This window comes from Engystomops pustulosus, chromosome 5 (genome assembly GCF_040894005.1).
Source record: "Engystomops pustulosus chromosome 5, aEngPut4.maternal, whole genome shotgun sequence".
Taxonomy (NCBI): domain Eukaryota; kingdom Metazoa; phylum Chordata; class Amphibia; order Anura; family Leptodactylidae; genus Engystomops; species Engystomops pustulosus.
The window spans coordinates 50141227-50167157 of record NC_092415.1 but is presented as its reverse complement, the minus strand read 5'-3'; the positions used below and the strand labels follow the sequence as shown (position 1 = coordinate 50167157).

General features: G+C 40.5%; 1 long non-coding RNA gene across 1 annotated transcript; it reads right to left on the bottom strand.

Annotated features, from left to right (window-relative positions):
* Positions 1 to 9016: 9016 nt before the first annotated feature.
* On the bottom strand, positions 9017 to 17968 carry LOC140134006 (uncharacterized). Its single transcript, XR_011856019.1, has 3 exons — positions 17857 to 17968; positions 15062 to 15110; positions 9017 to 9118 (listed from the first exon to the last, which is right to left on the bottom strand). It is a non-coding gene; the product is annotated as an uncharacterized lncRNA (long non-coding RNA).
* Positions 17969 to 25931: the final 7963 nt, after the last annotated feature.

The window sequence follows — 25931 nt, the reverse complement described above, 5'->3', positions numbered from 1 at the left end:
AGCTTGGATACGTGTTTGGATCTGGACTAAATTCGTGGTCAGATGTCAGAAGAGCATGCACTGATGTGATACAATGTTATTCATTTTCTTGTTCCTGCTCATCGATATAATTTTATACTTTGATCAGAGCCTTTTTAATTGTTCATTTTGTTTACGTTATTGAGTTTATTGAGGGCATAACTGCAGATCTGAAGTTGTCTTTCACCAAACCCATTCTTAGAAGCCACAAGGCATCAGAGACACATTTTCATTGTTAAAGGGGTTGGCCACTTTATAGCAAATTATTGTAATGTGTGGGGGAGGGGCAGGATATCAGGCAATTTACCAATATACAGTGAGTGCATCTATTAAAATGTAAAGTTGAGCCTGCTGGTTAATGTAATGAAATCTATTTTACCTCATCATCCAGCAATTCTTGCCATAAAATGGCAGAAGCTGGAGGGTCATTTTATTGATAACTGCCCATTCATGTTAGCATTCACGAATACATGCTTAAGTTTCTAGAGAAACATACATTACAAACAACATAATTCTGGTGCATTTTGCTAAAAGCATCTTCCCAGTACTGAAAATTAAAAGGAGAGTTTTCTAGAAGACAGGTCAGAGGTTAGTTAAGAAGGTTGGCAGGTTAACATGGCTGTGGCTTTATCTGCCCTCTATGTTCTTTTATTTTCTGACAATAGAATATATGGCAATTTGAACGGCAGATCAACCGGTAATTAGTGATTTAGTCTTTTTAAATATAATTATAGACATGTAAACAATAAGGCCGACATCACATTATCTAACACGGTGCTCCTTACACACAGGTGAATCACGACTGCTGAGATAGATATCTGTAAGGTTTGTCAGTAGGTGGCACTATGTACAACACAGCATGTGCTATGAGCAAACAAAAGAGATACAAATGGAAAGTCTTCAGCAATAGATTCCTTAACAGTAAGATAATTACGATTAGAAGTTTTCCAGATGATTTAGGTATGTGGACAAAGCATAGTTTAAGACAGTATCAAGAGACCCATACATAGATCCACTAAAGGTGCTAGGAATAGTGTGGAAAATAAGACAAATTAATTGAAGAGTCTTAGTAGAACATTTAAATGAAATATATTACAAGAAAATTATAATTTTTTAAAAAAAAAAGTTTACTATATTTTTTTAAATTTTTGATGATATTCTTTTTTTCTGAGTCACTAGGGGTGATGCATCATTCAATTTTTGTCTAAATTTGGTGTTTTGGTGTAGTTATGGTGCATGTGCTGTTCTTTGACATTCCACTGCACCAAATAAATAAAGGACAATGAGCAGTCAATTTGGCATAGACCCTGTTTTACCAAATTCAGGGTTGTGAATCCAAGTTTTCCCAATAAGACTGAAGTCACATATTGCTACTTTACGTTTTGGCGAAAGTTTTGGTGCAAATTGACTCCAGTCCCCATCCTGGTCTATGTTCTGCGAAATTTTATATTTTTTACAACTTAATGTGGCACATTTACTAAGGGCTTTACGCCAGTTTTTGGACAGACTTTGCACGTTCTTTCTAGTGGGAACTGCTTACACAGGTATTTAAGAAGTGTTTACACCACAGAAGTGTCGTACGCATCCGTTTTGTGGCGGAGCTGTGCTAGGCATGCAGCACAAATTAGTGGGCTCTCCGGTGCTCAGTTGACCCCAAGTGTCTTTAATAATGAACTGGTCACTAAATGTAATATACTGACACTTTCCTGAGGATTTATTTGCAGCATACAGTTAATTTACAAAACTTCAACACTCCTTTTCTGATATTTACTACCATAGCTGTTCATGGGAATGTATTGCCACTTGCCAGAAACTCCATGAAAAGCCATTGTAACTAGAGAACCCAAAAGTACAGTGGGGAGAAGTATTATGACTGGCTTATTGAGCCCCAGACTTACTTTCTCCCTATCTGGCACTCTGCATGTTGGATTTACTTAGTGGCTCCGGCCTCTTCCATATTTGGTGTGCAGTACGTGGCCTTTGGCAGTTTTCAGGTGGAGACTATAGTAAATATATTGGGCCAAAGCATTCACAACCCTGGCCAACCCTGCCTGCCCAATCACGTTCAAGTGGTGTGTGGTGCAGAAAACTGGCAAAAATGTTGGTAATGGGGCTTTTTACTTATTTTGTAAAAGGTATCCCAACAGAAAAAGTGCAGTTCATTTTTTAAGACAACATGATCCTAATGTTTTGTGTCACCAAGGCTAACTGTACGCAAATGTGCTCAGTGTGTTCCAGAACACTTGCACATTTCCATGGACCAGGCAGATTCGTGTCCAGCCAGCCAAAGTTATACTACGGATTTAGATGCAGTCCCACAGTTTTTGTTATGTGATTTTCAGCTGTAAGTGAATGAAGACTGAAGAGGCTATATAATGGTTTTTTTTAAATGCTTTGTACAGTTAGACTTAAAGAAAAGCTATCAAAAATGGATCATGATAAACTAGGGGCACTTATGCATAGATTCAGGCACCGTGACTGTAAAATCTTCTTACGTTTATAATCTATGGCCTTATTCCTTCTAAAATCAACTGTTAAAAGTATGCTAATGAGCCAGAAGGCCTTTGGGGGTATTACCAGAGTCCCTACATGCTGTAGCTTAACAGGCTGTAACCGCCTTCCCTTCTGCTCCATCAGTGGTGGGGCCCAGTTAAAAAAAAACCCAGAGCCCTTCCGACGCATTAGCAAAATGTATTTTAGAAGAAAAGAGGCCATGGACAACAAATACAATTAGATCTTTGAGTAAGTGTTCCTGGTTTATCATGCTTGATACAGATGGTAGATTTAGATGCAATTGGTGGTAAACTCACTCTATTATATCTCTGTGGCCCTGTCTGCAGCATATAAGCTGCCCTGACAAGAGTGAACCCGGCCCCTGAGAGACCCTACAAGATGACAGGGGAGGCTCACTTCATCTGGCAGTTGTTGGATGGTGGAAAGGACAGGTAATAGGAATTTGAATATATAGACCATTGTTCACACTGGTAAACAGGAAACCAACACAAGTCTGAGACAAAAAAGCGGGGTCACACTGGGAGATAGATGACACAGAGGGACAAACAATAGATACAGACAGGCAAGTCCAACACCCCTGCGGATGCATAGTTGCGAATAGCACCTTTTTCAGGTCCGGAGCTGATAGGATGACTGATCACCTCTCTAGAACCTTGAAGAGGTGTTACCACCTGACCAGGGGAGTACATAAACCCCTGCTGAGGAGAAGCACATGGTTCAGTCCAGTCACTCTGTTCAGTCAGAGTGAGAGACTTCATCTTGGAATCGGACTGCAGAGTCAAGACAGAGAGAGAGTGAGCAGCACACCTTCAGTGCAGCTCCACCAAACAGACTCAGTTCCATCAGAACCAGCCCAGCCTGCATCTACCATCAAGCTGCATGGACCTTTTTTGTGAACCGACTCTCCATGACCTTTCCAGGAATCTGCTGTTCATCATTTTGGCAGAACCGTAAATTGATTTGCACACCATTGCCTCCATCTGATCCCTTGATATGGCTGTTTACCACCACGAGCTCCAACATCCTTCATCCAGGGACTCAGCCTACAGACACCTCATGGGTTGCCCCAGGAAAAAACCAATGCATCAGCCTCTCCCTCCATATTTCTTGTAAACATCACCTGCTGGAGACTTGCCAGGCTGACAGCCCTCTGGTCCCCATACCAAGCACCATGACCACAGCGTGTTCAAGGCCGTACTCCAGTATTCTGGGCCCCAGCTGTCTCCAGGCCAACAAGAAAAAGGCTAAGCCCTGGTGGGGGATGTTGCACAAGTGAAGTCGGACAAAACCGTGTCAAAACCAAGATGGCGGCAAAGGTACCGAATCATAGAGCAAATAGAATAGTGGATAGGCAAAGCAGAAACCAAATACAAAGAATAGAAAACCACATAATAGCAAAAGCACTAGAGAACACAGGAGACTGAATAACCAGCAAGGTCTGATGGGAGAAAGCAGGTTTATAAGGTCATTCCTGGACATGCCTCCAGCAGCAGACTGGAGAAGCTGTCCATCAGGCTAGTAACCCTTGGACAGGGCTACACTGCAGAGAGCAGGGCGTGGCTCAATAAATCTAAACACAGGAGAAACCCAAGCCACAGTTCACACACAAGTATCCCAAACAAATTAACTCTACCTATTCTGCCAACCTCGAATAGAGGGACGTTTTGGCACGGACGATACAATTACATTACGGCTGGTCTCACTCAGGTTCCACTAACTGATATTTTTGTTGGGAAAACATTCCTTGGAAAGTAAAATAAGGCAATGTGTAGAAAGATTTCATTACCTGTTTTTTGGCACCTAAAGTAACTTCAGCTTTATTTTATTACATAAACACATAATGTGCTGGGGTATAGAAGCTTCAATCTGACAGATTTTATAACAGGATTAGGAGATTACTAGGTGTTATTTGGCCTGATGGTATTAAAAAGGACAAGCATTAAAAAAGCCAATTTAACCTCAACATGTCACACAATCCTCTTAAACACTTCCTTTCACTTATCACATGTGTCTCATTCAACTGATATCCAAGATATAGAAACTTCAACTAAACAGAAATGGTTCCAATAGTGTTTTTCGATGGAGCTGAAATACAGCATTGACCTAAGAACCCATTCAGATGACCGTTGTGGAGATGTATTACCAGTCATGGATATACTTCCCCATTGACGGCTATGGTACTCTGGTGGCGTTACACACGTGTGGCAATGTACAGCACCATACACACGGAAAAGATAATGTTCTATCTTTCCCCGTGTGTACGGAGAGGGGAGTGGTGAGCAGCATTCATTCATAAGAGAGCAGCATTCATTCATGAGCGAGCCTACAATAGTGTGAATGTACCCTAAGTGTAACTGCTGAGAGCTGCTTCTCATTCTGCCCCTCCCTGCATGTGCTGCTTTATACGTTAGAAAAAATGATAGAAACCCATCTGAGGTCTAACCTAAAGAAAAGAATGTGAAAATAGTGCAAGTCATAAAGGCAGACGAACAACGTGCTAACTCAGTCTCCCTCTCCCTCGATGGGCTCTGTTACATTAACACTGCATTTAATGGAAGAAATTTATCAAAACTGTCCAACAGGAAAAATCAAAGCACAGCTTGCATTGTATTAGAGGAGCTTAAGGAATGAAAGCCAAGCTGTGATGTCATGCTAAGCACAACTCAGGCTGAGTTCACACCTACATTTGTCAGGTAACATTAGACATTCCTTTATTAAGTATCGGAAATAATATCACAAGTGTGATAGACCTTCCTGCATTCTATGGTTATCAGAAGGTGAACAGAAGACTTCCAATTTTTTGTTTCTGTTCTTGACGGGGCCTAACGCAGCTTTTTAAAATTGAACTTCAGCAAGAAATCTGCATTCCAAGTAAGAAACCATCTAAGTTGAAGTGATGTGTATAAAGACCAGTTAAACACACATATCTATCTATACTATCTATCTATATGTATCATAGTTTATACGGTTGAAAAAAGACACATGTCCATCAAGTTCAACCAAAGAAGGGAAGGGATTGGATGAGGAAGGGATTTAGGGGTAACACAATTCTATAATCATCAATGTTATTTAGATGTAAGAAGGCATCTAGACTCTACTTGAAGCTCTCTGCTGTCCCTGCTGTGACCAGCGCCTGAGGCTATTCCACAGATTGACAGTTCTCATAGTAAAAATGCTCTGTTTCCTCCACTGATTATACCTTGATTTTTCCAAACAGAGACAGTGCCCTCTCGTCTTTTGATTTTATTTAATCTGGAACAACTTTCCACCATATTTCTTGCATGGATCATTCATATATTTATATTAATGAATCATGTCCCCTCGTAGTCGTCTCTTTTTCAGACTAAATAAATCTCATTGTTTTAATCTATGCTCATAAGTAAGACCCTCCATACCCCTTATTATTTTTGTGGCTCTTCATTGTACCCTCTCCAGCTCCAGGGCATCCTTTTTATGGACTGGTGCCCAGAACTGGATGGCATATTTATGATCAACTAGTACCCCCAGGTCCTTCTCAACAAGGGAATCTCCCAGATTTACTCCCACAAGGACATATGTGGGCTGTGAATTATTAGCCCCCAGGTGCATAACTTTACATTTATCCATATTGAAGCTGATTAAAAACTGATTGACTATGGATCATTGTTTCACATCGATCCTGCACTGCTCTGCTAGATCTTATGTAGCTGGAGATCAGTGAATGCCAGAGGAAGGACAATAGTCGGAGAGGTGGTCCCTGTTCAGTCACTAAGCATGCTGCTCTCCAAAGAAACACAGTTTATTTCATTTTTGATGGTGGCGGCCCTCGGCAGAACTGTGCCTCTTTATTTTAGGGGTGGCATTATATATATATATATATATATATATATATATATATATATATATATATATATACACTCACCGGCCACTTTATTAGGTACACCATGCTAGTAACGGGTTGGTTCCCCTTTTGCCTTCAGAACTGCCTCAATTCTTCGTGGCATAGATTCAACAAGGTGCTGGAAGCATTCCTCAGAGATTTTGGTCCATATTGACATGATGGCATCACACAGTTGCCACAGATTTGTCGGCTGCACATCCATGATGCGAATCTCCCGTTCCACCACATCCCAAAGATGCTTTATTGGATTGAGATCTGGTGACTGTGGAGGCCATTTGAGTACAGTGAACTCATTGTCATGTTCAGGAAACCAGTCTGAGATGATTCCAGCTTTATGACATGGCGCATTATCCTGCTGAAAGTAGCCATCAGATGTTGGGTACATTGTGGTCATAAAGGGATGGACATGGTCAGCAACAATACTGAGGTAGGCTGTGGCGTTGCAAGGATGCTCAATTGGTACCAAGGGGTCCAAAAAGTGCCAAGAAAATATTCCCCAGACCATGACACCACCACCACCAGCCTGAACCGTTGATACAAGGCAGGATGGATCCATGCTTTCATGTTGTTGACACCAATTTCTGACCCTACCATCCGAATGTCGCAGCAGAAATCCAGAAACATCAGACCAGGCAACGTTTTTCCAATCTTCTACTGTCCAATTTCGATGAGCTTGTGCAAACTGTAGCCTCAGTTTCCTGTTCTTAGCTGAAAGGAGTGGCACCCGGTGTGGTCTTCTGCTGCTGTAGCCCATCTGCCTCAAAGTTCGACATACTGTGCGTTCAGAGATGCTCTTCTGCCTACCTTGGTTGTAACGGGTGGCGATTTGAGTCACTGTTGCCTTTCTATCAGCTCGAACCAGTCTGCCCATTCTCCTCTGACCTCTGGCATCAACAAGGCATTTCTGCCCATAGAACTGCTGCTCACTGGATGTTTTTTCTTTTTCGGACCATTCCCTGTAAACCCTAGAGATGGTTGTGTGTGAAAATCCCAGTAGATCAGCAGTTTCTGAAATACTCAGACCAGCCCTTCTGGCACCAACAACCATGCCACGTTCAAAGGCACTCAAATCACCTTTCTTCCCCATACTGATGCTCGGTTTGAACTGCAGGAGATTGTCTTGACCATGTCTACATGCCTAAATGCACTGAGTTGCTGCAATGTGATTGGCTGATTAGAAATTAAGTGTTAACGAGCAGTTGGACAGGTGTACCTAATAAAGTGGCCGGTGAGTGTGTATATATATATATATATATATATATATATATATATATATATATAGTATATGCAAAGAGCGGCTACGCAAAATTTGGTGATTGTAAATGTGATGGTGCAGTTTCATTAGCGTACATACATGCACATTTTAGATATGAATGGTCCATACAAAAATTATGGTAGAAAGTTGTTCCAGGTTAAATCAAATCAAAAGACAAGGGGTAGTGTGGAGAAAACAAGGTTTAATCACCAGTGATGACGGTTTTTTTTTTACTGTAAGAACTGTCAATATGTGGAATAGCCTGCCTCAGGCGCTGTTCACAATAGGAACAGCAGAGAGCTTCATGAAGGGCATTTTTCATCAAAATAACATTGATGGTTATTTTATATAGAATTGTTTCACCTAAATCACTTCCTCATCCAATCCCTTCCTATTTTTTCAACCGTATAGACTATGCAAACTATGTAACTATGATGAAGGTATTCCTATGTTATGACCATTCCCTCAGCATGGTTAGGACGATCATTTGCAACTACCGGATCACCTGTGCAAGATAGTATGTAGATTGCGCCCTTGGTGTTCTTAGCAGCAAGTGGTGGGTTCTAAATAGCTCGATTCATACAGGTTCCAGCTCCATTAAAAATAAAAATGACTAAGGGTATGTGATTTTTTTCTCATGCCCGAAACGCGTCAGCTGCCTAGTATGGATAGTTATATTGCTGTATTTTAATATGTTCCAATAAAGAAGGTTTTTATTTTTAACTGAGCTGGGACCTAAAATCCTTGGACATTGAGTCTCTGGAATACTAGATTAGCTTTTTTAATTATTTTCTGTATTTTTTGGGGGTAGTTTAGTGTATGGACTGTGTGATGAGGGTTGTGAGCTTAAAACTTCTTTGATCCATTTCTGAATTGTGGAATTTTGGGCAACATGGTAAAATTAGTCAAAGGAGTTAACCAAGACCTCTTCATTTTTAAATGATAAGCACGAGTACAAGTTATGTGTACAATAGTTTGTGTTGTGTGATTTGTGGCAGGTGAAAAATATAAGAAGGGTTTGGTCAGTTGGGCTTTCTGAAGTTCTTTGCAGGAATCTTTATGTGTGCAGATTGAGCCAATCCAAAAATGAAATCTACCACCAGGATAAAGTAATTGGGCACACATCATCATGTAAGTGTACTTGGTTTACAATTCTTCATCTTTTTGGTAAGTTTCCTTTACAATTTTTTTTTTACTTTACTCTTTGTAAAGTTTTATCCTTTTTTAAACCTATAGTCAAGTAAAAATGAACTACAATTTAAATTTTAAACAAAACTAATTAACCACTGAATTTTTGGAACATTTTTATGACAATTTTTTTGCAGGCTGCTTCCTTTTTCTCACCCAATGTGATGGTGGAGCTGTTGGATATCAGGTCCTGTGTCTGTTGCTCTTCACCAGACTGGGCCTGTGGCTGTTCCTCTGCACACTCCAGTAGGAGGAATGTCCTTCTGTGGGAAGCAGAACTAAAAGTGCACATATGTGCGAATATGTGTATATATCAAAGGCATTCCCTTCTACTGTGCAGAATCACTTGCATGTTATATGCTGAGAGTTGTCATTTTGCATGCTAGAATGGTATTTTGCTTCTGCCTCTCAGAAGTAAATAAAATACATCTTACTCCAGGTTTGTATGGAAAGGAAACAGAGGGGCTGCAACCTCAATCCAGCTGTTGAAGTTGGAACACCTCAGAATCATTTCCACTCCAAACTTTATCCTGGCAAAAGGATGTATGGTAGACGTGTGCTACTAAGAAGTTACTAGAGGAATGCTGTTCCTCAGACTTTCTTTTCTATGAGATTCAATTGATCAAATCTGAAGTGTAAAATTAGGCAAATTAGCCTAGGGTGTTCTGGTTACATCACCAGAGCACCTTGTCTTATAATTTATTCACTCCCTCATTCTGTTACAAGTACTGCCCAGTCTTACCGGTCCACAGTGCATAGAGCAGGTGACAGGCGGAATCAGGTAGGACTTATAGCCGGAGCACCCCAGGCTTTGCATGATTTATAACTTGATCTTGCCGCAAGTGCAGTGTATAAAAAAGAAGTCCAGGACTAATGGTAGATGTCCTTTAATACAAACATTTTTGCAAAACCAAACAAATAGACTTACTCTCCAACATCCATAACTGCGTCTAAGTATAATTTGTTTAAATATATGGTCTCATGGAAGTCTTCCCACTACTACATGGTTTGTTCTGCAATTTATTTTTGTTTGTATTGATCTTGAGCTGAAACCCCAATGCATGGGACTTGATTGGGACACAGTGGGACATTCTCATTCTCTTGTTCCGCCCTTGATCCATTCATCAGGGAAGATTTGTGTGGTGATATCCTCCCATACTTTATATATTTTAACAGTCATGAAAGGTGTCCAGGCACTTATCCCAGACTTCTCCTGACAGGATGGTCCTTCCACAGCCCCTGTTCTTCCTGCATTCAGAACTTGTATACAGCAGCATATGGTGCCAAACCACATACAGCATATATGCAACACATTTTCGGTTCCCATACTTAAATCCAGGGTATTGATGCAAATACATGAGAAAATAGGACATGCTCTAAAATTTTTAATCATCTTGTATACAGTACGATACGCAAATTGGCCATGTAAATGGTTGTCCATTGAGATTAACCCTTTCACGACCCGTGACGTAATAGCACGTCACGGGTAAATGGAGAGGGCTCCGTAGCCGGTAAGTCTTTGCTGCATATCGCAGCAAAGACTTACCAGTAACACCCGTGATCGATAAAAAGTGATCAAAAGGTTGTACAGTCCTAAATATGAATTGAAAACTTTATCAGAAGTCGCAAAAAATGACACCGCCCACAGCTCTGTACGCTGAAGTATGAAAAATTTATTAGCGCCAGAAGATGGCAAAATTAAAAAACTAATTCTACATGAGTTTTTAATTTTTGTAAATGTATGAAAACATTATAAAACCTATAGTCATCATCATGATTGCACTAACCCAAATAATAAAGTAGACCTGTCATTTGGGGCGCACAGTGAAAGCTGTAAAATCCAAGCCCACAAGAAAACTTTGCAAATGTGTTTTTTCACCATTTTTACTGCATGTTTAATTTTGGCAAGGAATAATAAATACCATCTCTATGAAGTGCAATTTGTTACGCAGAAAACAAGCCATCACACAGCTCTGCACGTGTTAAAATAAAAAAGTTATAGATTTTTGATTGCGGGGAGTGAAAAATGAAATTGAAAAAACAAAAAAGGCCGAGGTCCTGAAAGGGTTAATGTGGCTGTATGCCACTATCGTACGGGCTGTTTTCATATGTTCTTGTGAAAACAGCCTAATGGAGGAGTCTTATGCAGACATAAAAGGAAACACGTACAGGTTACAGGTCTGTACTTCAAGCGGGGGATGGAAAGGTGATGCCAAGCGTGTACTATTAATAAGGGAGAGAGTTGTGCTCCTGTGAATTTTAAGCGGGGGAGAGGAAGGTGTACTGGTGTATTGATAGTGAGGGATGGTCTGGTGATCCCGTGAGCTGTGACTGGGGGATGGGCAGGTGACCCTGTGTATTGTTAGTTGGAGATGGGCAGGTGCTTCTGTGTATTGTGAGTGGGGGATGGCAGGTGACCCAGTGTATTATGAGTGGGGGACTTCAGGTGACCCTGTGTACTGTGAGTGGGGGATGGGCAGGAGACCCTGTATAATGTTAAATAGGGATCTGCATGTGTTTCTGTGTACTGCGAGTGGGGGATGGCAGGTGACGCTGTGTATTGTGAGTGGGGGATGGCAGGTGACTGTGTACTGTGGGTGGGGGATGGGCAGGTAGTGTTGTTAACTGGGAGAGAGCCAAGTGCAGGCAGCCTTTGAGTAGCTGAGAAGGTCCCATGTGATGTATGGTTGGACCTTTATATACATGGTATGTGCTGGTCACATCTCTATTTTCATTTAACATGCTGGTCTCACTCATATAGTATGAAATAGAAAGGACGTTCCTCTATATCCATGTAGTGCACATGTTACACCTCTATGTTTCTGTAGTGTCCTGTAGGCTGCTGGCCGCACCTCTTTATACATGTAAGGCATTGGTTGCACCTCTATGTTCATATATTGTGCTGCTCGCACCTCTATATCCATGTAGTATGCTGGTCCCACCTCTTTATTCATGTAATGGGCTGGTCGTACCTCTATGTTTATGTAGTAAGTTGGTTGCATCTCTATATTCATGTAATGGGCTGGTCGTACCTCTATGTCCATGTAGTATGCTGGTCCCACCTCTTTATTCATGTAATGGGCTGGTCGTACCTCTATGTTTATGTAGTAAGTTGGTTGCATCTCTATATTCATGTAATGGGCTGGTCACACCACTAAATTCATGTAAAGCATCAGGATACGTACATACCTCAAGAATGGGGGTCCTTTGACCCCCTCACTACTATCCTGATTATTGCCACAGCAATCCTTATAGTACTAAAGCCTTCTGTGATCAAACATGGGATTGGCAACGGGATTATAAAACATATATTTTTTTATGTATATTGTATAGTATTATTGGATTATCTTGCCAGATTTATAGTAATTGTTATTGCAGACTAATAGTTTGATCCTTGTTTAACAAGATAATAACTAGTATAATCACAAGCATCATCAGTTGCATTACTGTGGTCAATGAGTTATATATAGACTAGATTAGAACATTTCTCATTGCCAACTTTTACAACATGCAAGACACTAGAAGCACAAAACAAAGCAAAATTTAAACAGTATGCTCTCAATCAGAAACAAGTGTTCAGAAACGCTTTAAAAGAACACCAGGCAAAGTTAGACAAGCAGATTTTCAGGATATTGTCATGGTGGACTATTATAATATGCTACATGTGCTTTCGCTCTATATATATGAGATTAAACACATCCTTGACTGCAAGACGACGTGAGAGTTAGGAAACAATTCCTATGTAGTTACCTAGAAAAGATTCAGAAAGATCTTGTAAGTCAACAGAAAATATAGGGGCACATTTACTTACATTCCCGCTGTAGTTCACAGAAAGTGCATTGTCTGACGATTCACTAAGATTGTGCACCCAATATCATGAATGTGTCACTTCCCCACTCAGGTCCGATAGGGTTCACCATCTTTTTAGTGGCGCATCTTAGGGCTTGGGCTTGCGATTCAATTTGAAAGTTAAATCCCGCGCTCAGTCCGAATCAGTCGGATCTTCTGAGGTCACGCCCCTTAATTGTGTCGCATGGAAGACAGCGCAGCTGTGCCAAAAAGGGATTGCATGCACCAACATCCCGACACAGACACTTCTTAAATACCTGTGCAAACCAAAATAACAAAAGTGAGTAGCACGACCCTTAGTAAATGAGCCCCATTGTGTTTATGCGCCTACTCTCTTAATGAAATCAGAGAAAAGTTGATGTAAAATTGGGGAGCTATGGCTCTGTAAGCGGGCATGACAAGGTTATTTACTGTGGCCAGGTGGCTGCTTGTCTTATTTTGAAACTCTTTGCAAAGCCAAGGTGGGTGCTATGATGCTATCCTCCCAGCTGGCCATTACAATAAGGGTGGATATATATATATAAACTTTTGGTCTAAATTAACTGAAATGCATTAAAGTTAAAGAGTAACATATATGTACAATGTACAGTCATAGTGCAGAAACCAATGCATAACTCGAAATCAGGAGAAAATAAGAAAGTGCAGTATACCCCTTTAAATTCTAAAAAATAGCTGGTCCTTGTAAGGGCGTAAAATTAGATAAATACAACTTCAGATGAAAACAAAAGTCACAAATTATATCTCATACTTATTTGATAAAACCTAGGCAAAAAACAGTGAATGGATAATTAAAGGGGTTGGCCACCCTTTAACATAAATTGCCATCTATTGGCCATATTCATGTTAGGCAAATAAACAAGAAAATAAACACCGAGGTGGATTCATTAATGTAAATGCATGCGACTCTGGAGTTTAAAGGAAATCCACCGGTGGTGGGATGCCGCTATTTTTCCTGAATCGGTAGTTTAATTAATAATGTGCAGCAAACACCCGGGCTGTATGGAGAGGACTCAGCCCGTAAGCCGGATCGATAATCCCAGGGGCCCCATAGCAGACTATCTGTATGTGAGTTACAACCACACACCATATATACATACATACAGAATATATACACATACACACAGTACTATAAACACAGACATACAGCTTATATACATCACATACACATCACAGGTCACTTAGGGGTTGAAGAGCCTATGTCCTTATCAAATTAAAACACATTAAAAATAAATGTTAACACAAAGTAAAGATATGGTGAATGTGAATAATAACACATAAGTTTTGATAAAAATCATATCAAAAAGAAAAAATTAAAAAATTTAATTTAATTGGAATTTCATATTTTTAAGAGATAAATGTACCAGTTTGCCTAACTTTGTAAATTTTTTTTTAGTGCAAACTGCTTGCATATGTATTTATAAAGTGTCCACGAAACATTTATCAATACTACTGTATACCTGACGTGACTTAAAATTGTACAACAAATTTATCAAGCAGTGTCTAACAGAATTGTGTCACACACCCTTCTTTCAGACACATTGGGGCTTTTTTATTAAGGGTCCACGGACTGCACAAACGCTGGCTATTACACCGATTACCGATTTGCGCCACAATACCCTTAAAGGGTATTGTGGTGCACGCAATCGGATTTTGGCGAAATCGCGCCGGGTTTCATGCGACAGAAATCAAGGGGCGAGCCGTCCGAGGATCCAACTGATTTCGGCTAAGCGCAGGGTTTAACATTTAAATTGTGTCGCAAGCCAAGCACTTACATGCACCAGGAAGAAGAAGGTGAACTTCGGCGAACCTGAGCGAGGAAGTGACACATACAGGAAATCGGACGCATGATCTATGTGGATCGCGGCAGACTTCATCCTCGTCGGACATTCCGGGTAAGTAAAAGTGCCCCATTCAATGTGTTGTAAGGTATGCCCCTTTCAGTGCAGAATTTTGAGTCACATCGGGTATAGTGCAGCTGCGACACAAAAGTGTCATAGACACTTTATAAATACCTGTGCAAGCAGTTTACACTAAAAAGATATGAAAACTGACCCAGTTTAATAAATGGTGGGCTGCAATGGAAAATCACCTATAACATAAAGTACAAAGCGTCAAGAATCACTTGGGAAAGTGCACAAAGTTTTATGATACTTCAGATTTGAAATATTGTTATACTGAAAAACCTGTGGGCAACCGGAACTGCATTAAGAAAAAAAATGTTTCCCTCCCTGACTCAGCTATCCCCACCTCCCCCCATTGCTGCGGTAAAATCAATCTGACTTTTGTTGGCCAGCTGTGGTGAATTAGTCAGCAGTCACTGGAGGGGGAATGATGTCATTGAAATGTGATGTCAGCACCTGAGACGACCAAAGAACATTTTTTCTGGAAAATCCAAAATGGCTGCACCTGTAAAGGGTTAAAGAATAAAGCTGCTTTTAATCGTAAAATAGTTTTGTTTGCTTCATTCACATTATAATCCCAATTTTATAGTCACTTGTTAAAATATTTGGATTATTAGCTTGAAACCATCATCCCACTAACAGAAGTAATAAAATTGTTCTATTTGAAGTTTAATTTCATGTTATTTATGGTTTTATTTCATTTTATTCCATTTCTTTTTTTCTTTGTTAAAGCCAGTACTATGTAAGACAAGTTGTGGTTCACTTTTAATGCAGTTTATTCAATGTATTTCGTAATCTTACATAATATTTTAACCATGTACTATTTTACTAAGTATCCTTAACATTATTAAATACAATTATTTGAGTTCCTTTAATACAGACAGACATGAATATTATTGGGATTTTTCATAATTAAATGCAGTATCATACCCTCTAGCCTTCAAGGGTTTTACCACTCTATACTCCTAGTGTCTTGTGCTTACATTTTACTCATAAATTATAGTTGCCTATGAACAGTATGGCTTATATTAGTCATGTGGGTAGGACGACAGAGGGAGGATTTTATTGAAGTCGTATCTCATGCTTTTAACACTGGCGTTTCAAGTACCACATGTCACTCGAACAATTTCAGTAAACTAAGTAAAGATGCTGTAAAATTACACGCAAAGAGGAAAAACCCAAGTGAAGCATCTCAAATGTTCTGTGTAGAGTTTCGGGAGAGGGATGTTTTATATGGCTACTTCTGGAATGTAGAATAATATCAAATAGATTTCAATTTGAAACTTTTTGTTTGGAAACAACTTCAAAAATAATTGGGCCATTTAGGGCGCTTTCTTGCAGGGATAAGGTAGCAGCGTACAAGATCTATATCGCCCCGAAGAATTTTTGTTATATCGAAACATCCTGGTTGATATTCCTCTCAGCATATTGAACAACATCCTATGGGTCCACAAATGACCCAGAATCCCTTTCAAAATAATGATTAGTTATACAATGATTGAAGTTCTGGGCTTTTCACAATAAATCTCCTACCGGGGAACAGTTGAAGAGCTGTCCATTCCACAAGTATCAGTAGATATAGAGAAATACATGTTTTAGTGGGCATACTTATCCTTTAGGTCCAATAAAAGGGGTTGCCCATTAAAGAAAATTCAGAAATTCCAATCCCCTAGTGATGTTTACACAATAAAGATAACTTTTAGCCCCTTAGTTTACAATTTTACTAGTTTTTATTGCTGTTTTAGATGTCTCAGTGATGGTCAGTGTAATATTACAGAGTGTGGGCGGGGACTCTGTAAACAGACACATTATGATTCCACTGTGCCATGAGATGCTGTGTGTTGACAATGTCCTTAGATTATCAGGGTACAAAGTTTATGTACACTTTCATTTACCTTCTGAACATTGTACCAGTATCTGACACATAGAAAGAGAGATGAGACAGGTCAGAGATGAGAGATGATGAGATGCATATTACATACAATGGGGCAGATTTACTTACCCGGTCCTGTCGTGATCCCGGGGTGCGTTGTCCAACGAGGATTTGGGTCTGCCACGATTCACTAAGCTCATGCGCCCAAGTTCCTGCATCCATCGCTTCTGCGCCAAGGTCCGACGGAGTTCACTTTCTTGTAAGTGCATGTCTTGCAACACAATTATAAATGTTAAATCTTGCAAGTTGTCTGAATCTGTCGGTTTGTCTGACGGCCCACCCCCGATTTCTGTTGCATGCAAGCCGGCACCAATGCACCAAAATCCGTTTGCATGCGCCAAAATCCCAGGGCAATTGGCAAAAAATGGAAACCGTCGGGAAACCCGATGAAAATGCGTTCGATGGACCCTTAGCAAATGAGCCCCAATGAGTATCTTTGCTCTGCTACAGCTCTATTTTGCCACAACACATTATCAGATCTGATGTTCTTCTCTCCACCGGATACAAAATGTATCGGCCAGTAGCTTGTAGCTGTCCTCATGCTCTATGTGTTGTTTGCCGGAAAGTAGTCAGTGTGTGTGAGCTCGTCCTGGAATGCAAGGGGCAGAGAGCGGATATCAGCTCCAGAGCATCAGAAAGAAGAACAAGATGGCTGCAGACCGAAGATACAGGGTTGGAAACCAGGGGCAACTGAAATTGTGTACACCAGGACTGATAGAGACAGGTTGGACTTATATCTGTGAAATGCTGTATTTTTGTTAATAACATTGAATTATAAAATGTGTTATTTTGTTATTCTGAGTACATGTAAGAAACGTGTCTTCATGAGAAGACCTATTAACAATTTAATGTATCAATGACCTTCATCACAATGGAAAACTTTGCTGCAAGCTCTTACAGATACAGACATGCCTGTTGAAGGTTTCTTTCGTATCGACTAAAGTCTCATAGAGGCATTAATATTAATGCAAAATAATATGTATTGAAACAATAGACCAAAGATTTTATCATGATTTATAAAGGCTCATGAGACCTACTTAAAATGTTATTATATACGGCACAGTACCCCTTATGAGTGGGCTAAAATTCTCCCAAATGTTGATGGCATCTTCTGATGAGGATAAGGACAAATTGGGAATCTACCACATGAGGGAAGCCCTCATTACAACCCTAAGGTGATCCATAACATGTGTATTAGCCCTCATGCACAAAAAGGTTTTTTCCTCAGGCAATACAGCTGTGGTTTTTGTGGCTGTCCAATGGCTCAATCTATCAATATGGGTGCCAAAAAGGTCTGTGCGCCAGAAATACTGCTTACCCGAGAATTATGTCCTTACTTTCTGGCATAAAGTAAGCCTGCACTGTCTAACATTATGACACTTTTTATAAATCTGCCCCAGTGTGTCATCCATGCGTCATCCACGTTTGCATTTCAGTTGCTAGGTAACACAATCATGTGACACTCCAAGGGATTGGGACAAGCAACTGACATCATTAGCCAACCTGTCGTTTTTTTGGCAGCTCTGCAAAAACAGATTACACAAGCCTACTTAGAGGACATATAATGAAAGCATGGAGGTAGGCCTCATGTACATTTGTCGCTGTCCCTGTAAAGTGCGATGTTAGGGTTTGACTGGTACCGCCATCTTGGATGGGTGATCAGTGCTCCCTGTGATGTCATCAGAGAGCAATGATCAGAGCCTGGAGTATTATAATGATTTCCTAGGTTTGTCATGCAGTCGGATCTCTATCAGTAGTAGATTTAGCATATATTGCAATACAGTTTTATTGCACTATTTTGTATGACCATTCAGAACCCCTAGTGTTAAAGTACCCAGAATGGCCAAAAATAATAGCAAAAAAAGGAAAATATATTTAAAAAATGTTCAAATCACCCCTCTATCTATACGAGATGTATAAAAATATAAAACTGAAAAATCATAAACATATTAGGTATCAAAATATAAAAAATTCTAATCTCAGGCCATGAATGCTATTATTAAAAATAACACCTAAACTTCTGCTTTTTCCCCATTCTTTGAAACCCTAAATATTGGAATAAAATGTGATCCAAAGGTCATATAGGTCCGTAATGAGTCCTGTAAAAAATTACTTTTTACACAGGTCCTTAAAGCGACTTACAAAAAATTTCTTAATGTCATAATATGGCAAAAAGTTTTTTTTTTTTACAAAAAAAATGTACTAAAACATAATACATATATAAATTTGGTAACTTCATGATTGTACTAAAGGATAAAGGGGAAGTGCCATTTGAAAAGCACAACTAAACTAAAGCAAGATCCATGAGAAAATGTTACAAAATTTGTAAATTTCACCTCATGTGGAATTTTTTTCCAGCTTTCCACAATATTTAATGGTACCACTAAAAAGTATGTATTGTCTCAGAAATAACAAACCCTCCTATGTTCCTGTCAACTGAAAAATAAAAAAAATATAGGTTTTGGAACGAATCGAGTAGAAAACAGAAATGGAAACATGGAAAAGGGTTAATCCTATAAGGGTTAAAACACCAGTGCAGGTCACTATCTGTACAATGCTACTATTTACATCAAAATGGTGAGTCATAAAAACTTTATGGACAGGTTTAATATTTGATGAGAACAGATGCCATGAAAATATCTATGGTGCTATACTTTCTGTGCTGTAAGTGTTATACATGATGGCTCTCTATCCAGCACAAAGTACAGTTACAGGAAATCAAGTATGGATAAACTACGGACACTTACTCATAGATCCAGGCCCTGTGACTGTGGTAATCATCTTTATATATTTGTTATCCATGGCCTCCTCCCTTCTAAAATCAACGTATAAAATTATGCTAATGAGCCGGGGAAGCTGCCTTGGCCCCTCAGACTATTACACTGTCTGACCTTCATCCCGGCTTCTTCAGCACTTGGATTACACCAGGAAGTGCTCACTGCACAGGGGAGGCAGAGACAGTGTAATAGTCGGTAAAGCCAAAGGAGAGAGAGAGCAGGGGGAGGGTAAGACTTGTTCTGCCCATTGTAACAACAATTGACATCACTGAGGAGCTCTGGATAGACCCACCAGAGCCCCTCAGACTCATTAGCATAATTTTTATTTTAGAATCAAGAAGCCATTGGATAACAAATATAAGAAGATTACCACAGTCACTGTGCCTGGATCTATGAGTTATGTCCCTGGATTTTATCAGGATTTTTATGGTAGATTTTTTTAAGTATGTTTTTAGTAAATTATGATTTCCCAAATTCATACAAAAATATGAAACAGATGAATGTTGATGCATGCTTATAACATTTTTGTTCCGTTTTAGCAGCTTTACAAACTAATAAAATTACTAATAAAAAGAAGATAGAAGAATAGAAGCTACTCGCATGACTGGCGACATCTTTCAGCAAGAAATATGGGATGTACTAGAAATATTATGTCAATTACAAAAACACTTTAGTGCATATTCTCATAAATTGGTAAAACTTTATTGTGAAGTATATAAAAGCTTTTAAGGCACAAGTCCAACACAAAGTAGTAAAGAAGAACTTTTGGATTTCTCTCCATTGTCAGACATTGGCCCAGATTTATGAATATTAGTGCAAGCTGTACCAAGTGCCGTTTGCCTTTCATATGTGCAGGGTGCAGTAGATTATTGAATACTGGCACACAGTCTTCAATTATCTGGCACCCTGCACTACTCGGAAAGCTTGCATAATCTGTTTTTTTGTGCACCTTTAACATACAGCATGAGACACAATTGTGTCAAGTCGCTGCATAAAATGTGTTGCAAACTCCAACTAAGCAGTAACACTTCCCATTCTGTCTTGTCGCCACAGTGCACCCAGGATACAAAACTGTTGCAGCCAGAATAATAGATCAGGGCTATTGTGCAGGGCCGGAGCCAGCACTAGGCATACTAGGGCAAGTGTTGGGGCCCACATAAGACTGGACATGAGAAATCCATAGGGGTGACCGGGGGCTGTATCTAATGAATCCATATGCTGGGGGGGGGGGGGGCTATTATAAAATAACCATGAGGTCACTGTTTGGAATGATAAACTTGGTGAATATTTTAGGGAACTGAGACTGTTTTAGTTTCTGAATTTTTAATTCTGCTAAGTAAGTTCAATGCAAAGGAGCCTACTGAGGCTCTGCCGCCCAGGGGCCTACTGAAACATGGAGCCGGCCCTGTTATTATATGTCTCCTTTTGTAAGTGTTGTGCTGAGGTATGCAACGGTGAAAACATTGAGTGGTTTTGTCCAGTTGCTTCTCAGTAAACTCCTCAGCCGAGTATAAAACCTATACGGAACAGTCATCTATGGGATTTTTTTGGACAAAGTAAGTGCATATTTTTAAGGTTTTAATATGTCTGAATTTGCTAAAAACAAAAGTTTTGGAGCCAAACTTTGGTGCCGGAATGTCTGTTATTCATGTCAAGTATAAAACCTCCCTGAGACTGGGATTCACTGCCAGTTAATCGGTTCACTAGTTTGTGGTAAGTTCCTTCATTTGCTCTGTTTCCTGACATTCCATGTTCCTTCTGATTTTGCAGTGAGCAGCCATCTTGTTGTGAATACAGGGTGTACTTTGATTATTCTTTGGTTACTGATCTTGTCCTTACTCACTATCCTGATTGTGAACCAGTTTAGCTCCCCTTTCACTAACATTAAAGTTCTATAGTGTAGGGAATATCACCCGTTTCGGCACTGTCATTTAGGGCAATTATCTACAAGGCAGGGACAGTTGACCAATTTTATCAGGGCTTACTTACCCTTGCCCCCACCTGACTTCCCATGATGAAAGTATGGTTCTGCAAAGAACAAGTGAGTGCATAGAGTATAGATGAGAACCAAGACCTTGCTCGTCATTAGTGTCCAACTATTAGTTGGTAGGCAGTCGTACAAGAACATGTTTTACCCATACGTCTGACCCAGGAGAGGGACCATCAAAAGAAAGGCCAGGCAAAATTCCCTTGTGTCCACTGATAAATGAACACAGTTAAGAAAGGGAGCTTAATATTCATAAGATAAATGGAATGTTTATAGGGGGGGGGGGTGTTGCTCGTGGTAAAAGAGCAACACAAATTAAACATAGTTCTTAGCATTGAATGTTACGGTACCGTTCTATTTTTTAACAGGGCTCACATCTTACGCAACATATTAAAACTATTTCCCTTATTCACAGCTTTACCCGAACTTTGCAATAATTCTAGAGGAGATTAGAGTGATTTCCTCCCCTCATGAAAGTATGTATCTGTTTAATGGTTTGAAATTCAAGCTGCTTAGCATATGTTTCTGATCATGGAAATGTATCACTGAGAATCTGAAAATAGTAGCCTTCAGACTTGACTAGGTCATGGAGCCTGGCATGTTCTTAAAGCTTACCTAACCTTTCTGATGACTTTTCGTGATGCACTGCAGTGTCAGTACATGATGGGTCACATTCCATTTGGCCTTTATGTCACATGTATTCTGTATATTTTAGCAGTTTTCCCATATGTCTAGTGGTCAGTTGTCCATGATCTAGTGGGTGGAGACTATGGGTTACAAGGTACATACACTGCACTAAAGAAAAACAAGAGGTTCCCCTGTTAATCCTTCTCTTGTAGCTGTATGTCTAATGACCCTATAGAGAAGTACTGAAGAACATTTATGTAAATAAGGTAGGGTTAGATACAAAAGATACCGGGGGCCATTAATTACCGCCTTTCAAACAGAAAACCAGCAGTGTTTTTTTTTCCTTTCTGCGCCTCTTGAGTCTGAATTTATGAGAATTTGCGTCTGAAAATATTGGTGTTTTCCGACACTCTTGACTCTTCTATTTTTGGGTGCAAATTTTTGGCTCCGCTTGTGAATCCAACATTCATTTTTGGCACAATCATCTATCCCAGACATTGGGGGTAATTTACTAAGGACCCGATTCGCATTTTCCTGACGTGTTACCCGAATATTTCCGATTTGCGCCGATTTTCCCTGTATTGCCCCGGGATTTTGGCGCACGAGATCGGATTGTGGCGCATTGGCGCTGGCATGCACGCGACGGGTGTTGCCGAACGAAAACCCGATGGATTCGGAAAAACTGCCGCATTTAAAAAAAAAAAAGTGTTGCGGGACTCGCGCTTACCTTCACTAGGAATAGGGCGGTGAACTTCAGTGCATTCCGGCGGGCCTCGGGGAACTTCAGCGCAGCAGCCACCTGGTGGACGTCGGAGGAACTGCCTTAGTGAATCCCGGTCGGGCCCGAATCCACCGCAGAGAACGCGCTGCTGGATCGCGAATGGACCAGGTAAGTAAATCTGCCCCTTTGTCTTTTCTTCCCTATCTCTTTTTATCCTCAATAGACTTACATTTCAAAGCTAAGTGCACATGACCCTTTTTATTGGCTCTGAGCTGGCTGCTCTAACTGCAGACAGCTTACGGCCGCCATTGACTTCCCCTATGCACGGTCATGGTGCGGTGAGCACACCATGGGGCACATTTATCAAGCTGTCTGAAAGTCAGAATATTTGTAGCTGCCTATGGCAACCAATCACAGCTCAGCTTTCATTTTACCAGTGCTCATGAATATTTTAAAGGGGAGCTGTGATTGGTTGCCATGGGCAACTAGAAATATTCTGACTTTCAGACAGCTTGATAAATCTGCCGCCATGTCTCACATACTGTGACCGGCCACAAATTTATAGAAAAAGGTCCTTTTCCTGCCCATATTTGCAGTGCGGCCACTCAGCTCCTATGGAGATGGGAAGGTGAGGATCGCCAACCCCTTCTATTTCCAGGCCACAAACTTTCCACTGTTTAAGTCCCCTTAAGGACGCAGGGTATTTTTGCTAATTTCTCGCTCTCTATCTTCAAAAATGCATAACTTTTTCGTTTTTCCGTGTACAGAGCTGTGTGAGGGCTTATTTCGTGCATAACAAATTTTACTTTGATGTTACTTATTATTCCCTTCCATGTAGTGGGAAGCCGGAAAAAAATTCCGAATGTGGAAAAATTGAAAAAAAAACGCGTGTGCGTCACGTTCTTGTAGGCTCATTTTTTTACGACTTTCACTCTGCGCTCCAAATAACACCTCTACTTTATTCTTTGGTGCGGTACGATCGCGGTGATACAAAATTTATACAGGTTTAATTGCGTTTTAGTACATTTTCAAAAATTAAACAAATTTGTACAAAAAAGGAAAAAGACATTTTTGCCATCTTCTGACGCCAATAACTTTTTCAAACTTTGGGGTACAGAGCTGTGTGATATGTTATTTTTTTGCGAAATGAGCTACCATTGCTACCATTTTGAGGACTCTGCAACATTTTGATAATTTTTTTTTACATTTTTTATGTCGTGTAAAAAGGTGTAAAAGTCGCGTTTCGGACATTTGGGCGCCATTTCCCGTCTCTGAGGTCACCACCGTCAATAATCGTTTTTATATTTTGATAGATCGGGCATTTTGGGATGCGGCAATAGCTAAAGTGTCTGTGATTTTTACTGTTTATTATGTTTTATATCAGTTCTAGGGAAAGGGGGGTGATTTGAACTTTTAATATTTTATTATTTTTTTACATTTAAAAATTTTATTATTATTTTTTTTTACTATTTCTTAGAACATCTAGGGTACATTAACCCTAGATAGTCAGATTCTTCCTACCATATACTGCAATACAACTGTATCGCAGTATATGGCATTTCTGCACAGTATACACTCACCGGCCACTTTATTAGGTACACCATGCTAGTAACAGGTTGGACCCCCTTTTGCCTTCAGAACTGCCTCAATTCTTCGTGGCATAGATTCAACAAGGTGCTGGAAGCTTTCCTCAGAGATTTTGGTCCATATTGACATGATGGCATCACACCGTTGCCGCAGATTTGTCGGCTGCACATCCATGATGCCAATTTCCGTTCCACCACATCCTAAAGATGCTCTCTTGGATTGAGATCTGGTGACTGTGGAGGCCATTTGAGTACAGTGAACTCATTGTCATGTTCAAGAAACCAGTCTGAGATGAATCAAGCTTTATGACATGGCGCATTATCCTGCTGGAAGTAGCCATCAGATGTTGGGTACATTGTGGTCATAAAGGGATGGACATGGTCAGCAACACTACTCAGGTAGGCTGTGGTGTTGCAACGATGCTCAATTGGTACCAAGGGGCCCAAAGAGTGCCAAGAAAATATTCCCCACACCATGACACCACCACCACCACCAGCCGTTGATACAAGGCATGATGGATCCATGCTTTCATGTTGTTGACGCCAAATTCTGACCCTACCATCCGAATGTCGCAGCAGAAATCGAGACTCATCAGACCAGGCAACATTTTTCCAATCTTCTACTGTCCAATTTCGATGAGCTTGTGCAAATTGTAGCCTCAGTTTCCTGTTCTTAGCTGAAAGGAGTGGCACCCGGTGTGGTTTTCTGCTGCTGTAGCCCATCTGCCACAAAGTTCGACGTACTGTGCGTTCAGAGATGCTCTTCTGCCTACCTTGGTTGTAACAGGTGGCAATTTGAGTCACTGTTGCCTTTCTATCAGCTCGAACCAGTTTGCCCATTCTCCTCTGACCTCTGGCATCAACAAGGCATTTCCGCCCACAGAACTGCCGCTCACTGGATGTTTTTTCTTTTTCGGACCACTCTCTGTAAACCCTATAGATGGTTGTGCGTGAAAATCCCAGTAGATCAGCAGTTTCTGAAATACTCAGACCAGTCCTTCTGGCACCAACAACCATGCCACGTTCAAAGGCACTCAAATCACCTTTCTTCCCCATACTGATGCTGGGTTTGAACTGCAGGAGATTGTCTTGACCATGTCTACATGCCTAAATGCACTGAGTTGCCGCCATGTGATTGGCTGATTAGAAATTAAGTTTTAACGAGCAGTTGGACAGGTGTACCTAATAAAGTGGCCGGTGAGTGTACATTACAATGAGGCACAGGCTCATTGTAATGAATATGCAGAAGCCAGTCAGACGAAGACCCGAGGCTACCATGGCAACTGATCGAAGGTAAGATGGCGGTGCATGGGCATGCCAGCGGCAAAGAAAAGGTTAACACCCGTTGCCGCGGGTGTTAGCGATGGGTCTTTGCTGTGATATGCAGCAAAGCCCATCTCTGTATGAAGAGGGCTCAGCCCGTGAGCCCTCTCCATACACCCTTCATAGCTCTGTGGCGGATATATCCGCCACGGAGCGTGAAGGGGTTAAGCACACGGTTTTGTGCACTTAGCCTTATATGTAATTTGATAACTTGTGTGATCACAGTATGCCTTGGAAAACAAAGATGGAATTCAATAGAAAAGAAGAGAGACAGATACAATATATGGAAAGAAAAAATGTATGTTTCTCAGATACAGGGACATATATCAGATAGGCTGCGCCCAACAGCAGATTTTTGCATGGGGCCTATCT